The sequence below is a fragment of the Rhinopithecus bieti genome, unplaced genomic scaffold (assembly GCF_001698545.2).
Source record: "Rhinopithecus bieti isolate Rb0 unplaced genomic scaffold, ASM169854v2 scaffold_905, whole genome shotgun sequence".
NCBI lineage: Eukaryota > Metazoa > Chordata > Mammalia > Primates > Cercopithecidae > Rhinopithecus > Rhinopithecus bieti.
In genome coordinates this window covers 449,831-463,872 of record NW_016803348.1, presented here as the reverse complement: position 1 = coordinate 463,872, position 14,042 = coordinate 449,831, and the positions used below count along the sequence as shown (strand labels likewise).

The window sequence follows — 14,042 nt, the reverse complement described above, 5'->3', positions numbered from 1 at the left end:
GTAGTGGGTAGGGTTACTTACAGAGTTGACTGACTTCACAGAGTCTGAGAGGACACTTCCACATGCTGTTTTCTGGAGAGTCAACTGTTTAAAATCTTTTTTCCTATCCATGTGTCTCTAAAACTTGTAATATATTGAGTCCCTTGGCTTCCACTTTCAGCCAATATGTTTTTTTAAGAAACAAATATTTCTTGGAAAGATAATATTAAATTAAATCACTTTTGGGTATTAGTCCAATTTGGGGATCGAATAAGCATATCAAATGCAGTAATAAAATTAAAAATACATTGAAATATAAAAATAAGGAATTATTATCATCGTTGTCAGAACACTGGGAACCTTGAGGAGAGTTTGAGGGAGAGAATTCCTAAAAGTACAAAAGGGAGTCCAGAGCTGGTTGTTGTGGGCCTTGGAAGACATATCCTGCTTCCTCCCTGTTTGTCCAGAACCTGGTGGTTTAGAGGTGACAGCTTGCTTTTTCTTTTACTTATTATTTGATGTCTCAACTCTCCACCAATCACTAAAGTAAGGGAAAAAAAAAAAAAAAAAAAAAGAACCCAAACAATTTACAGTGACTTTTCAATGAGAAATCAATGAATGATGTATTGTTCTCATTATCCTTCTAAGCTTCAACTCCCAGATAGAATTTCAGGAAAGCTGTGTTGGCTGGTGAGATGAAGAAGGAGAAATGACAGATGGCAGCTCCCTGCACAGGACAAGAAGCCTTACAAGGTAATCTGCCCTGGAGCTGACTTAATAGCAGAGAGCACCATTTCATGTTAAAGAGCCTGTGCCAATATTCAAACTGCAGACCTGCCACTGACTAGTTTTCCTCTCAGCTCATCCTCAGTGATACCCTTCTCTCTACCTGGGTCATTCACTTCCTAACTTTATTAGTGCATGTGTCTGTCTTCTGTACTAGAGCAGAAGTTCCTTTGATGATAGGGACTGTGCTTTGTAAATGCTGACTAGATGTCCAATAAACGTTTATTTAAAAGGTATATTCTGCAAAACATACCCTGACTAGATATAATTTTCTTGTAAAACTAGGATAAAGGGAAATAGAAATAAAGGCTTTTAAATTTTTTTTTAACCTGATAATTGTGATTGATAGCAAAACACCCTTCAGAATTGTTAGTATATATCCAGCTACCAATTTCAACATCAAGAGAGTATGCATAGAGGTTAAGAATATGTAGTGGGCTAGTTGCAGTGGCTGATGCCTGTAATCCCAGCACTTTGGGAGATTAGGTGGGAGGATTGCTTGAGGACAGGAATTTGAGAATAGCCTGGGCAACATAGTGGGACCCTGCCTCTACAAAATATAAAAAATTATCTGGGTGAGGTGGTATGTACCTGTAATCCCAGCTACTAAGGAGGCTGAGTTGGGAGGATTGCTTAAGTCTGGAAGACTGAGGCTGCACTGAGCCATGATCAGTTCACTGGACCCCACCCTGGGAGACAGAGTGAGACCCTATTGATACAGAAAGGCTGTGCTCCTGGCTAAACCCCACCCTTAAACCTGGAACCAAGGCCCTAAGTGAAAACAGCTGACCCTGTTTTTCCACCCAAATGTTGCCTTCTTGGCCTGCCACACCCCTATCCTGTGCCCATATAAAGATTTCAGCTGGCAGAGCAACACAAGTGGCTGAGCACTGAGAATACAAGCAGCTAACTGAGTGGTGAGCAGAGAAGCAACTGAGCATTGGAAACTACAGATAGACGTGGCTAACTTCAGATGTGCAACTTCAAAGAGGGGCCTGGCCCCTAGCTGGGCTTCAGGGAAAGATCACCTTCTTCCCTCACCATCTCCTTCCAATTCTCCATCCCGCTGAGAGCTATTTCCATTACCCAGTAAAATCTCCCGGCTACACTACCCTTCATACCTACACTACCCTTCAATCCATTCGTGTGACCTGATTCTTCCTGGATGCCAGACAAGACCCTGGGTGCCGAGAGGGCAGGGGCTGCCACCTGGGCCCTTTGCTGAGTTAATTGGCACTTGGCCATCCATGGATGGCAGAGCTGAAACGGCAAGAATGGTTGTAACACACTTGGATGCTGCTGTGGGGCCTTCACAGAGCCTGCTCCTGCCAGAGAGGAGTGACTGGCCTGTGTTGAGCGTTCATTAGCTCCGGTTCCCCGACTGGTTTGCACGCTCCCCTTTCCGAGGAGTGGCCAGCGGCAGGCTGAGTGAAATGAGCCACTCCAGTTCCTGCCGACAAAGGGAGTCAAGGGAAGTATCTCATCTTGCTATCTCAATAAATAAATAAATTATATATATATGTGTGTATATATATATATGTGTGTGTAATGTTGCAGGGTCAAATGATCTGGAATTAAATTCTACCACTGAAACTTGCTAGCTATTGACCATGGGAGATTATCTGACCATGCTGTCCCTCAATTTCCTCATCTATAATATAAAGATAATAGCAATACCTATCTCATGGAGACTAATGAAGATAATGTATATGTGATTATTTTAAAACATCGGCAAATTATTAGATACAATATTCATCAAAAATCGCAGTCTATTTCTCCTCTTGTTGAACTTAAATGGGTCTTTGGACTTCTTTGATTAATTTAATATGGTAGAAAAGAAGTTGCCTGACTTCTGAGGGTCAACTGAAAAAGGATAACTTCTGCCTTTGTCTTGTGGGAAACTCACTCTAGGGCTCTTCAGCCACCACGTGAAAAATCTGACTGCCCTGAGGCTGCCATGTGGAGAGACCACCTGAAGAGACCACTTAGAGAGAGATGCTCAGGGAGCCCATCTATTCCAGACCCCAGATGTTTGATTTCTTCTAGCCCAACTGCCAAACTACATGAGTAGAAAACCTTTCAAGATGGCCTGGCCCAAGCTCCAGCCACTGCGTGGCTGCAACTGCATGAGAAACTCTGAGCCCACTCAACCCCCAGATTTGTGAGCACAGTTAATGATTGCTATTGTTTCAAGCTGTTTTTTTTTCTGGGTGGCATGTTGCTAAGCAATAGATAAGTGACTCAGTTACAAAGCAGTAAGAAATGTACTTGACTTAAGAAAAGTTCTCAATAAATGCTCTCTATTGTTAAATCAGTCTTTGCTGTTTGCTAGTGTGTGCCCTTAATAGTGTGTCCATCTCACTGAACCTATTCTGTCTGTAAATTACATGTAATAGGACTTGGGTTATCAGTCTCGTGCGATTTTGATGAAGATTAGATGAGAAAACAGGAAAGTCCTTGAAAAGTAGTAAAGTGTATAAAAAATGAGTATTACCATTTGTTTTGCATATTTTTTCCTTTCCTTAAATTTAGCAGGAGTTTAATATTGAGTAGATACTCGTACTCCAAAACTAGTGCTATTTTAAGAGATATTTTTTCTAATATTTTAAACATTCTTAGGAACTAAATGAAAATTTGGATGGATTATTTGTTCTGTGTACAAAGTTGCCAAATTGACATAATTGTTAAAATCTCTGAGAATAAAATTTAAAATTCTGTATCTTGTTAACTGCTTTTCATGTTGCTCTACAGCTGTAGCACAAAGTAAGCATATCCCAGATGATTTTGCATTAATTTAATTAAGATCTGATTTCAGAATCTATTTTTGCACAGTCATCTGCATTTAGACATGTCATCCACAAGGTGGAAGCAAAGGTTTTTATCTGAAATAGGCATTTCTTTTGAGGCTTTTCACATGCAAAGATTTATACTTTTGATATTGAAGAGAATAGACATAGACAATCAATCCATTGTTAGAGACTTTCTTACTTGAGTAGAAGCAATATATGAATACCAAACGCCTTATCTGAGGATGGGCAATAAGGTACTGCTATTGTTAGTTGCAAACTAGAACTTGCCAGAATGCATTAGTTATGAAACTAGTAACCTTGTGGTGGTGGTTGTCATGGAAGAAACAATTAGATGCTTTCTTGGCCTAATGAAGAGAAAAGAATATTTCAGATCCTAGAAGAAATGGGCAAGGATAAAATAGCCTCTGGGAAAGACAACCTTTTGACCTGATTATCCATAACTGGGATTTGTTTAGTGGGAGATAAGAGTTTATTTTATAATTAAGGACAAAAATACTCAAAATGCAGTCCCAGACTGAGATAATACAGTGAGAGAAATTTACACTTGCTACAGTTTCATTAGTTATGTAGCCAACATCTTTAATCAGTTAATCTAAAATGCTTTTCCCTTTCTAATTTGGGTGAAGGCACCAAGCTTCTAAAGCAGTGATCGACAGGATGGTTGCAGGGCAGGTTTCACTCAAGATTGCTTAAATCCGAATCTCTGAGGGGGGGCCTGGGCATTGATATTTTTTCCAAAACTCTCCATATAATTCTAAGATGCAGCTAGGGTTGGGAATCACATTTGTAGGTTGGGGGAGGGTGAGACCTCTGTATTGGGGAGAAGTGCACAAAAGGGAGACCAGAGATGTAAAAACAACCTTCTAAGCCTTCCTGTTTGAGCTATTTATCTCCAAATGGAAATTGGGTAAACTCTCAAGCTGATCAAATTCTTGCTTCATTAGGGTCTATTGCTATTGAATCAAATGACACATTAGGAAGGCTTTTCACTTGTTATGTTTTCAAATTAAAATCGTCATAAAAAGCTTTCTTTAGAATTTCCAGGTGAGGTATTAATACACTAATCCTGTGAAGACCATTTAAGGTGATGATTCCCAGGTGATATTTAAGAATCACCTGTGAGATGACCTCGGAATCCAGAGAAACACAGGATGTCAATACTGCAACTTGAAAGACTTTAGACCTTATAGATGACAAGAGAAGGTTTGCGTGACAGTTAAATTTTATGTGCCAATTTTTCTAGGCTATGGTAATCATTTGTTTGGTGAAACATTAGCCTAGACATTGCTGGAAAGAGATTTTGCACATGTGATTAACATTTACCATAAGTTGACTTTAAGTAAAGGAGCTAACCATTGATAATGTGATAATGTGAGTGAATGTCATCCAGTTGAAAGCTTTAAGAGCAAAATCAGGTTTTTCCAGAAAAGAAGAATTCAACCTCAACATTGTAACATAGAAATCTTGCCGGTGGGCCGGGTGCGGTGGGTCACACCTGTAATCCCAGCACTTTGGGAGGCCAAGGCGGGTGGATCACAAGGTCAGGAGTTCAAGACCAGTCTGGCCAATATGGTGAAACTCCGTCTCTATTAAAAATATGAAAAAATTAGCTGGGTGTGGTGATGCATGCCTGTAGTCTCTGCTATTTGGGAGGCTGATGCAGAGGAATAGCTTGAACCCGGGAGGCAGAGGTTATAGTGAGCTGAGATCGTGCCACTGCACTCCAGCCCAGGCAACAGAGCAAGACTCCATCTTAAAAAAAAAAAAGAAAGAAAGAAAGAAAGAAATTCTGCCTGTGTTTCTAGACTATTTCAGACTATTTCTAGACTATTTCACACTGAGTCACTACTGGGGCACTGCCTGGTGGAGCTGTGAGAAGAGGGCCATGGTTCACCAGAGCCCAGAATGCAGCTTCACAACTGCATAAGCAATTTCTTAAAATAAATCTCTTTATCTATCTCCTGTTGTTTCTGTTTCCTTGGAGAATCCTGACTGATAGAACTTGTAAACATCATTCTTAGAAACAAATTTGATATGGTTTGGCTGTGTCACCACCCACATCTCATCTTGACTTCCCATGTGTTGTGGGAGGGACCCAGTGGGAGGTAACTGAATCATGAGGCCAGGTCTTTCCCATGCTGTTCTCATGATAGTGAATAAGTCTCACGATATCTGAAGTTTATTATAAGGGAGAGTTTTCCCACACAAGCTCTCTTTGCCTGCCACCATCCACATAAGATGTGACTTGCTCCTCGTTTCCTTCTGTCATTATTGTGAGGCTTTCCCAGCCACATGGAACTGTGAATTCTCCATTAAACCTCTTTCCTTTGTAAGTTGCCCAGTCTTGGGTATGTATTGATCAGCAGCATGGAAACAGACGAATCCAGTAAATTGGTACCAGCACAGTGGGGCACTGCTGAAAAGGTACCCCAAAATGTGGAAGCAAGTTTGGAACTGGGTAACAGGCAGGGGTTGAAACAGTCTGGAGGACTCAGAAGACAGGAAAATGTGGGAAAGCTTGAAACTTCCTAGAGACTTGTTGAATGGCTTTGACCAGAAGCCTGACAGCCATATGGACAATAGGGTCCAGGCTGAGGAGGTCTCAGATGGAGATGAGGAACTTGTTGGGAACTGGAGCAAAGATGACTTGTTATGTTTGAGCAAGAGACTGGTGACATTTTGCCCCTGCCCTAGAGATTTGTGGAACTTTGAACTTGAGAGAGATGATTTAGGGTATCTGGAGGAAGAAATTTCTAAGCAGCAAAGCATTCAAGAGGTGACTTGGGTGCTGCTAAAGGCATTCAGTTTTATAAGGGAAGAAAGTATAAAAGTTCAGGCAATTTGCAGCCTGACAATGTGATAGAAAAGAAAAGCCCATTTTTCTGAGGAGAAATTGAAGCTGACTGCATAAAATTTGCATAAGTAATGAGGAGCCAAATGTTAATCTCTCCAAGACAATGGGGAAAATGTCTCCAGGGCACTTTAGAGTTCCTCATGGCAGCCCCTCCCATCACAGGTCCAAGGGCCTAGGAGAAAATGGTTTTGTGGGCCAGGCCGAGGCTCCACGTGCTGTGTGTTCAGTCTAGGGACTTGGTGCCCTGCATCCCAGCCACTTTAGCCATGACTAAAAGGGGCCAAGGTACAGCTCAGGATGTTGCTTCAGAGGGTGGAAGCCCCAAGCCTTGGCAGCTTCCACATGGTGTTGAGCCTGTAGGTATACTGACATCAAAAATTGAGATTTGGAAACCTCTGCCTAGATTTCAGAAGATGAATGGAAACACCTGGATGCCAAGGCAAAAGTTTGATGCAGGGGCAGGGCCCTCATGGAGAACCTTTGCTAGGGCAGCATGGAAGGGATATGTGGGGTTGGAGGCCTCACACTGAGTCCCTACTGGGGCACTGCCTGGTGGAGCTGTGAGAAGAGGGCCATGGTTCACCAGAGCCCAGAATGCTAGATCCACCGACAGCTTGCACCATGTGCCTGGAAAAGCCACAGACACTGAACACAAGCCTATGAAAGCAGTCAAGAGGGAGGTCACACCCTGCCAAGCCACAGGGCCGAAACTGCTCAAGACCATGGGAAACCACCTCTTGTATCAGTGTGACCTGGATGTGAGACATGGAGTCAAAGGAGATCATTTTGGAGCTTTAAGATTTGACTGCCCCATTGGATTTTGGATCACTGCAGCCTGTTTGTTTTGGCCAATGTCTCCCATTTGGAATGGCTGTATTTATTCAATGCCTGTACCTGCATTGTTTCTAGGAAGTAGCTAACTTGCTTTTGATTTTAAAGGCTCACAGGCAGAAGAGACTTGCCTTGTCTTGGATGAGAATTTGGACTGTGGACTTTTGAGTTAATGCTAAAATGAGTTAACATTTGGGGGACTGTTGGGAAGGCATGATCCATTTTGAAATGTGAGGACATGAGTTTTGGGAGAGCCCAGGGGTGGAATGATCTGGTTCAGCTCTGTGTCCCCACCCAAATCTCATCTTGAATTCCCACATGTTGTGGGAGGGACCCAGTGGGAGGTAATTGAATCTTGGGGGCAAGTCTTTCCTGTGCTGTTCTCATGATAGTGGGTACGTCTCACAAGATGTGATGGTTATTATACAGGAGAATTTTCCTGCACAAGCTCTCTTTCTCATGAGATGTGATGGTTATTACATAGGACAGTTTTCCTGCACACGCTCTCTTTGCCTGCTGCCATCCACATAAGATGTGAGTTGCTCCTGTTTGCCTCCTGCCATGATTGTGAGGCCTCCCCAGCCACGTGGAACTGAGTTCTCCGTTAAACCTCTTTCCTTTGTAATTTGCCCCATCTTGGGTATGTCTTGTTCAGCAGTGTGAAAACGGACTAAAACAAAATTACAGCGTGTGTGTTTGTTTGTTTTCAATCATGGTGAGGACCCAGGTGTTTGCATGAAGGTGATATGTAAGGTGTAAAAAATTGAGGACTTCTTATGTAAAAGAAATTAGCTAGTGAGATCAGCTATGGTTGACAGTAGATGGAAATTCAAAAGCATCTCTTTAATGCTGAGCAGCACGTAGGAAGCAGGCATAAAATTTGGCAATATATTATCAACAGAGCTCTGCTTCCTAGGAAATGGAACAAATGACATCATTATGCATATAAGATCTAACATTAAAACTCTTTTACTAAAATTACAATATTTCTGTCAGCGATTCTTAATATAAGAAAAAATTGTGAAATGTGTTTAGAGTGTGCTGGAAAATATATCCATAGGAACTATGAAAACCCTACTTCAGTAAATAGTATATTTATTGACTACTTTGCGACAGAAAAACACCCAGTTCTATCATGTCAAGCATGAAAATACTTTACCAAAATGGACCAGTTTGCAGTAGTTAATGAATGATTTATAAATGTAACTTCTCAAATAAGAAAAGAATTTTCCAAAATTAATTTTATAGAGAATAATTCTGGGAAATAGTCAAAGGAAAAGGGGTTAGCAAATAAATCTGGAAGCACTGAATTATATACAGTACTCTGTGACTCTTCAAAGAAGAGATATGCTATACTGATGGTAAAACTAATTTGATCAGGGAACACATTCATCAGGTATGTCCATTTGCCTTCCATGGACATACTGCAATTGAAATTGCTTTCCATACTGCAATTGAAAACTAAGGCCTTGTTTTGCTCTTTGCTAACTCTGTGACCTAGAGACACTGATTCACAATTTTGGAGTCTCAGTCTCCTTGTATCTTATCAGTGCAATGATACCTACTTCTCAGAGTTGCTTGAAGCTTCAGTAAGGTAATATTCGAAAGAGAATTTTTTTAAAAACGTAAAATACTACCTAAATATTAGCAGATAGTTTGTTGCTTTTTGACTTTCTGTCATCCAGAGAACTTCTGTTTGAGTTTTATTTCTCATTTTGAAATCTTTGTGAAAGGTAGGGCTGCACCTTCTACGTAGAAGCTGCAAGAGGCAGGCATTTTATTTCCCAGTTCCTGGCAGCTACAGGCATGGTCACTTGACCTTGGCTCACTTAATGAAATCCTCCTTCATGGGACTTAGAATTTTGAGGAGTGACAGGTATGTTAGTTAATTTGACTCAAATTATATATGCCATAAAATTGCTTCATCTATTGTATAACTCTACATCTAACATGAGGTGAATTCAAATTCCCTGATGCAATTAACTCTACAAATAGAAGGCTGAATGGTTTTTAGTAGTTTCCAAGAGGTATTTATTCTGAAATTATGAACTTTCCTTTAAAGCAGAATAGAGAGAACACTTTCATTTTCCCTGGGCAAAGAGGGCACATAGAATGTTGTATATATTTTTATATGTGACATATTGAATTAAGCAGAAAATCATGTTTTAGAACTTTGTCTCTATAAATTTCTCTCAGGAGCTTTTTGTAAAAGTAAACTTGTTCAAGCTATAAAGATTTTCTTTTTGCAAGACAGATACTACTTAATTAATTCCAAGCAACTTGTAGCTGGAAGCAAGAAGGTAGTTTCAGGAGTATTTTTGTTACTATTGTTGGTTTTCGGCTGTTAGTTTTTAAAAAGTGAGACATTCTAGGCTTTATGGTGGAAGACTGTGTAACTTTTTCTTTTCTTTTTTTCAGACAGTCTTGCTCTGTTGCCTAGGCTGGAGTGCAGTAATGTCATCTCCCTTACTATAACCTCCACCTCCCAGGTTCAAGCAATTATCCTGCCTCAGCCTCCCGAGTAGCTGGGACTACAGGCACATGCCACTACATCTGGATAATTTTTGTAATTTTAGTAGAGACAGGATTTCACCATATTGGCCAGGCTGCTCTCGAACTCCTAATCTTGTGATCTGCCTGCCTTGGCCTTTCAAAGTGCTGGGATTACAGGCGTGAGTCTCTGTGCCCAGTCTAACTTTTTCTTAGTGGTGCCTACTAAGCCTGAGAATCAATCAGGGAATGGAGTTTAGCGTATTGGGAATTATAAAGTGCATGCTTAATGTTGAGTCTTTTAGAAGGAAACAGCAGAGATCTAGACAAAAACAGGCCTTATGAGACTGCCTACTACAGCATTTTTGTGAAAGACACAGGAATAGTTCTGAAGATCAACATTGTGCAGAGCCACATAATTCTCAGTTATATTTATGGTTTGCATTATATTTCAATTTATTTTGATAGCAAATCATCATACTTATCATTGTATGAAGACATTGTAGCTAGAAAAAGCAGAAAGTATCCTAGTTGTCTTCCCAGAACCTCAGTGGTTTTGCTTAGGTTAGGTCATCATAGGTCATTCCCCTGGGTGGCTCCAACTCTAGGTCTATGAGAATAATGAAATGAATTTTATGTTAGAAAAACAGAACTAATGGGCAACAACCATAATATTGCTCAACAGACCCATATAACCTCATGCTATTTTAACATTTATGCCAAAAATGACTCTGTCTAGGATGACCCATATATCCACTATGGCCCATCTCATAGGTCCAGAATAAGAAAAAAATGTAAGACAGTCCCAATACCAATCGTGATGGTTTTATATGTCATACACCAGGGCACATTGCATATTTTGCAGCGTTTCTTTTTTTTTCTTTTTTTCTTTTTTTTGAGACAGAGTCTTGCCCTGTCACCCAGACTGGAGTGCAGTGGCACGATCTCAGCTCACTGCAAGCTCTGCCTCCCGAGTTCACGCCATTCTCCTGCCTCAGCCTCCCGAGTAGCTGGGACTACAGGCGCCACCACCCGCCTGGCTTAGTTTTGTATTTTTAGTAGAGACAGGGTTTCACCATATTGGCCAGACTGGTCTCGAACTCCTGCTCTTGTGATCCACCCTCCTCAGCCTCCCAAAGTGCTGGGATTACAGGCGTGAGCCACCGCGCCCGGCCTGTGCAGTGTTTTTTAATTACATTTTTAACTGGTGATGAATGCGACTTTCTGCTCTATGGTAATAACAATTATGACCAGGGCAAAGCTGTCAACCAGTGGCATAATGAGTCCCCCAATCATGGAATTGAGACAATAGTTCAGTAGTTTTAATTTTAGCAAAACACTGAGCGTGAATTTTTATCAAATAATCTTCTACTTTGTATTAGGGCCAAATAGTCTCCCCTAATTTTTTCCCTCTTCCAAGACAATATAATATAGTTATGTCATAGTTCTATCTGCACAGTATTAAAAATTCCATATTTCAATGTCTTCAATGAGTTTATACTTTGGAGTGAGGATGCAATGAGAGACACAAATCTGTTCCCTCACAGCCTCTGTTTCTCTCATAGTGTGAGCAACTCTCTGTGCTGGGTGTGATTCTGGTATCTAAAGTATTTTCACCCAATCTGATTCTACATTGTGTACCAACTCATTTATGTTTTTGGCAACCCAGAGGGACTATTACTTGCTTCCAAAGCTAACAACAAAAAATACCAGGCTTTGTGAGATTTATTAAGAGACAGAGATTTGCCGGGCATGGTGGCTCACACGTGTAATCCCAGCACTTTGGGAAGCCAAGGTGGGCGAATCATGAGGTCAGGAGATCAAGATCATCCTGGCTAATGCAGCGAAACTCCGTCTCTACTAAAAATAGAAAAAATTAGCCGGGTGTGGTGGTGGGCGCCTATAAGTCCCAGCTGCTCGGGAGACTGAGGCAGGAGAATGGCGTGAACCCAGGAGGGGTACCTTGCAGTGAGCTGAGATCATGCCACTGCACTCCAGACTGGGCAACAGAGTGAGACTCCATCTCGGGGGCGGCGGGGGCGGGGGAAGAGAGACAGAGATTCTGTCTCCAAAAGTGCATGCAAGTGTGGCCACAATCAATTTGGAGCTTGAAGGCTTGAAGAAAAAGATTGAGCAAGGAGACCAATAACTGTCAAGATGAGAATTGAAGTTTTTAATAAGACTCTAATTGAGAGTGAAATAGTGTGAAACTGTTGACCGGAAGACATGAATCATAGGTATTACTAGGGATTGGAATACCTTGAGACGAAAGGCTTCAACTTCTATGAGTGATTCAAATCCCTAACTAGAGATGGGTAGGCTTAAATGGAAATGAAACACGTAGGTTTTAGGAACTGCTTCACTCTAAACAACGTGCCACTTCTGCGGATCGCCTGTTATAGCAAGGGAAAAATCATTGAAGAAAATGGATATTTTCTACTTGAATAGTTTAATATATGATGAAAAGACTGATCTATCTGAGGGAAAGTACTCAGCACTTACTCTGAAATCATTACGTTAGGACATGGATTTAGAGCAGCTCATGACTAGGATTGTGTCATTTTGGGGGTAATGCTGCTGATAGTTGAATGACTTCACAGTTGTGCAATACAGCTACAAAATTCCCCCTGGAACCCAGGAACTGCAATGAGTTGGCTGTGTTCTGGAAACCTAAGATAAGTGATAAAGTTGTGGTCCCATTATTTCTGAATATCAAGTACCTCAGGCCTATAACCTTGTGAACAAGCTATAATTTGCATTTTCAAAGCCATGTAACTATTCCCGAAATAATTGAAACTTGGTAGGCCTTCATCATTGCAGAACGCAATGGTGATAAACAAGAAGTGGATAAAATTGAGCTCCAAACAGTCAATGTATGTTACCAAAATCCATGGAGGGAATATGTGAATAATTTTAGGAAAGAATATGTGAATATGTGAATAATCCATCCCGATGATCAAAATGTATTTGGGTAGCCAAACAATTGAGCAGCACAGAAATCAAAGGATTAATTAAAGGCCAGAGAAAAATGTAGACTAACAGGAGGAGAAATTTCATTTCTTTATCTTATCAGATGAAGATAATGACCATGAATCAGAAGAATCGATATATTAGAAATTTCATTAATTTGTCACTGACAAACTGAGTTTATCTCTTGATTTAGTTAGCATTAAAAATACTTCTGAAATTTGTTCTGAAAAGAAATCTCTTGAAATCCATCAAATTATTACTTCCTCCTTACTTATCTTAGGATATCTTCTCCTATTTTAATTAGTTTTCCCAAAGCCTGAAAACATACAACACTAAGGAAATGCACTCTGAGTTCTGAATGCACTCTGAGTTCTGAGTTCTGAACACAGTCCAGTGAAAAACATATTCAAAATCAAAGTGATATAGCTTTCCAAATAACCCTGACTTTTGTTGGCCGGGCACGGTGGCTCAAGCCTGTAATCCCAGCACTTTGGGAGGCCAAGACGGGCGGATCACGAGGTCAGGAGATCGAGACCATCCTGGCGAACACGGTGAAACCCCGTCTCTACTAAAAAATACAAAAAACTAGCCGGGCGAGGTGGCGGGCGCCTGTAGTCCCAGCTACTCTGGAGGCTGAGGCAGGAGAATGGCGTGAACCCGGGAGGCGGAGCTTGCAGTGAGCTGAGATCCGGCCACTGCACTCCAGCCCGGGCGACAGAGCGAGACTCCGTCTCAAAAAAAAAAAAAAAAAACCCTGACTTTTAATCAAAGCTTAATAAATCTTGAAGGATGAGAGATGAGGTCACTGTTGCATATTGCGATTTTAACTCTTTGGAGATTATTACATGTGGATTGAGATAAAGAGAAAGTAGATTCATTCAAATGGTGGGAAGATGTAATAATTTAGCAGCAACAGAGATCAGAAATTATTTTAACTCTAGAATTGTTACACTTCAAGTAACTTGCATTTTGATTTTTATTCCTTGGAAAATTATTTAGAGAACTTACTTTATCTTTAGGACATGATATTTGTATGCCAAAGCACAAAAACATATGGGCAGGAAAGCTTTTAGTTTAGATTCATATCAGTAGTAGTAGGAGCATCAGTGCAACAACTTTGCTAGTATTGCTGCTAATATTCATTTTTACTACTTTTTAGATATTTTATATATACCATCTCAATCATTATAACAACACTGTGAGGGAGATATTGAAAATTTCATTTTACATGAAAGGAAACTCATCTTTAGACAGGTTAGATAACTTGCTCAAATTCACAGATAGAGTGGGGATTCTAATCCAGGTTGGGTGATTTCAAATAT

At 40.7% G+C, this 14,042-nt stretch overlaps 1 protein-coding gene across 1 annotated transcript in view; it reads right to left on the bottom strand.

Moving 5' to 3' along the window:
- Positions 1 to 10,169: 10,169 nt before the first annotated feature.
- Positions 10,170 to 14,042, bottom strand: part of GC (GC vitamin D binding protein) — a 44,678-nt gene continuing 40,805 nt past the window's right edge. Inside the window, 1 exon segment of the mRNA XM_017879083.1 lies at positions 10,170 to 10,360. The gene's annotated coding sequence lies outside the window, so the exon portion shown is untranslated.